This window comes from Azolla caroliniana, unplaced genomic scaffold (genome assembly GCF_043228905.1).
Source record: "Azolla caroliniana isolate FFs.n. ecotype wild unplaced genomic scaffold, voAzoCaro1.0.p SCAF_27, whole genome shotgun sequence".
Lineage (NCBI taxonomy): Eukaryota > Viridiplantae > Streptophyta > Polypodiopsida > Salviniales > Salviniaceae > Azolla > Azolla caroliniana.
Window position 1 is genome coordinate 236,843 of NW_028230462.1, and position 3,158 is coordinate 240,000.

Genomic DNA, 3,158 nt, shown 5'->3' on the forward strand with positions numbered 1-3,158 from the left:
CGTCCGCAGTTCAGCTCTACACCGCATCTTCCTGGAAGTGGCTTCTGCTATATGCAGCTGTTTTTTTTGTAGAAACAGGTCATCCGCTGCTTCTGGCGGCTTCTGCTATACCCTCTGTTGGCCGTGTTCATATCTGCTCGTTTGTCCTTTTCTTTTTTTTTGCTCGTCTTTGGTTTCTAGGTCTGGCGCATTTTTGTTGCTGGCTGCATCCCTGCCTGCCTGCCTGCCTGCCTGCCTGCCTGCTGTTGGCAGCTTTCTGCCGGCCGGTTCTAGCTTTCTAGCTGGCTGCAACTTTCAAGCAAGGTCTGGTGCATCTCTTCTCTGCGGTTCCTCCGGGATGAACCGGCGCGCGCGCGCGGCGGAAGAAGCGGGCACGCACGCCTTTGTATCTCTGGGTCTGGCACGTCTTCTCCATGTGTGATTGCTGCTTAGCTGCCGGCTAATGAGCTCACAGTCAATGCGCAGCCGCGTGCAGCGGTAGTAATAAGGACTTGAACCCCAGCGAATCAGCAAGAAGGGCAACAACTCTTCCTCGGGAAATGAAAGAAGCCTCAGCGCGGCACCACCACCTTCGGCCCGGGACCACCATCTTCGGCCTCGACGGGACCACCATTATCTTCGGCCCCAGCGACGGTCTATCCGTAGCGGGCTTCTGATCAGTTCGCGCTAGAAATGAAATCCTGCCTGAGAAATTCAAGATTCTCTTCGCCGATTCTTGGGTTTCAGGATACGAAGCATAGCCTCGACAAAAAACCATGCTAGGCTTTGATTTTGTCAATTCGAACTTGCGTACAATGTTGTAGTCCCTACAATGCTGCAATAGCGTTCTCCGCTCCTATTGCCATTTCCGTCTCTGTATTCTTAATATACCCTGCTTGCTTGCTTGCTTGCTTGCTTGCTTGCTTGCTGCCAAAAAGCTATCGACTTGAAGGGGTCCCTGCCAATGCTAGGCCATGTAGTTAATCTGTGTTTGCGGTCCACTAACGCATGAACCGCCGGCTTCACCCGGCCGCATTTGGTCCCTGTGACGCTGTTAGCGCTAGGTAAGCTTCTAACCACCGGCGGAGGTCTGAATTATTCTAAATTTGTTCTATAACCCGAAATTTCGTATATAGAAAGATCGTTGGCAATTGCCTTTGTTCCATGGCTTTCTCTCTCTGAGGAAGGGTGGCCGAGCGGTTTAAAGTGTAGCACTGGAAATGCTATGTAGACTCTTGTTTACCGAGGGTTCGAATCCCTCCCCTTCCTTGCCATGAATACCCCATCCACGATTTGATCGAAAAAAAAACCTAAAGCCGCCGCCTTCAGCAGCAAGTCGACAATTAATTTGGTAAATGAATTCACGATTCTTCAATACTTTCACCCGCCCTATTGACTGGCTCGTTCAGGCATGATTCATCCGGAAACGGTGGCTTTGCGATTCGCACGAGTGATGCAAGGATTATCGTATAATAACAATCCCTGGGATGCCCGTGATGAGAACCTTGGCTTGCTCCTTTCTTTTGGTGTAGGAATGGCTTTAGAGCAAACCCCCCCAGCCGCCGTACTCGGGTATGCGATCTTCCAACGTTGTGAATGAGAAGTTTGCTTCATATGCACAAAACTAGTTGAGAAGATTGGCCCATCAATCGAACCCACCACGGCCCCAGAACCTTTTCGCTTTGGCGCGGATGAAGCGGTTGCCAGCACGCATTCCAAAGCCGCCCATCAAGGAACCCTAACGAAAAGCATATAGAATCTTTGGGTAGGGATCCTTAATTGATGATAAGGCTGCCGGGATACGGCGGAATCTCATGACCGGCCTCGACGCGGTTTCGCTTAAGGTTTCAGCCCTCCGATTAAACAGCCATGATTATAAAGAATCAATGCTCACTACGATTTTTATGAAACCCTGCCTGAACTTTATCATGGCTTGCAGTCCACTTAAATAATTTGCTACTGTTCTATCGGTTTTCAAACGGATACATAGATTTTGAACATCGAAGGAAGAAAGCATATTATGCGCCACTCCGGACTATCCATTTTAATTCCTGTGGTTTTCGAGGTATCATATCAATATACGTCTTGGAATTCCGATCGATACTCGCGGAGTTGATTATCCTTCTCAAAAATGAAGATTCGGAGTAGTCTATAACTCACCAAGCATTTGATATAACCCATGCATTCGTGTACGAATTGGTGTAGATGAAATCACTTCTGCAAGTTTGGTAATCAGTATATCCCTATCAGCCGGCCGGTGGGAGCGAGAAGTGCGGGATACGTCTGGTTTACATTCTCCTAATTATCCTGATTTACGCCGTACATTAACCGATTACGGTTTCGAGGGTCATTTATTATGAAAAGACTTCCTCTTAAGTGGATACGTGGAAGTACGTCACGATGATCTGGAGAAATGTGTGGTTCCTGAACTGATGGAGATGGTTCAAGAATTTTGCTATTCTGATTTGGCCAGTCCTTGGCGACTAATGCCGCCCAGATCCTTTTGTAATTTTGCCAGTCCTTGGCGACTAACGCCGCCCAGATCTTTTAGTACTAACCGCCGAGGCGGCTCGGAAGCCCTCCGAATCCGAAATCAGTTCATTGTAAACCGACGAGCGGTCGGGATAAAGAAAGAAAGAATAGGTGCATGCTGGCCCAAGTAGGCACGCACGCACGCACGCACGCACGCACGCACTTCGGGATGGGGGCTTGATGAATCCCCCATCCCAACCGGAGGTATGGCTGAGCGGCTTAAGGCATTGGTTTGCTAAATCAACATACAATCTTCTTGTATCATGGGTTCGAATCCCATTTCCTCCGAGCGAGTGCGAAGCACGAGCGATGCGACAGTGACGTGATGGAAGAAACCCATACATTGCTTTTTGGGAATGCGGCAGTGGCCTGCCGGGAGAGACCTAGCCGGTAAGGGAGTGCTAGTTTTTGCTTCTTTTCTTTTCTTTTCTTGCGCGCTTGCTGCTTTTAAGGTAACATCAATGCTGCTTTAATAACCAGTAGTGCAAGTTCATTTGGACGGACAGCGGGAAATGCGATCAATAACACGTGGAGTTGGGTCTGCGGGCAAGCAAACATTCCCCCGCACAAGTAGATTGAATAGGAGTTGGCCGGCTTCTTTTTTTCTAAAATAAATTCCGATTCGCTAGAGAGAGATCAATTGCTTG

At 48.8% G+C, this 3,158-nt stretch overlaps 1 non-coding gene across 1 annotated transcript; it reads left to right on the forward strand.

Annotated features, from left to right (window-relative positions):
* The first annotated feature begins 1,161 nt into the window (after positions 1 to 1,161).
* On the forward strand, positions 1,162 to 1,248 carry TRNAS-GGA (transfer RNA serine (anticodon GGA)). The gene has a single exon. It is a non-coding gene; the product is annotated as a tRNA-Ser (tRNA).
* The last annotated feature ends 1,910 nt before the right edge of the window (positions 1,249 to 3,158 follow it).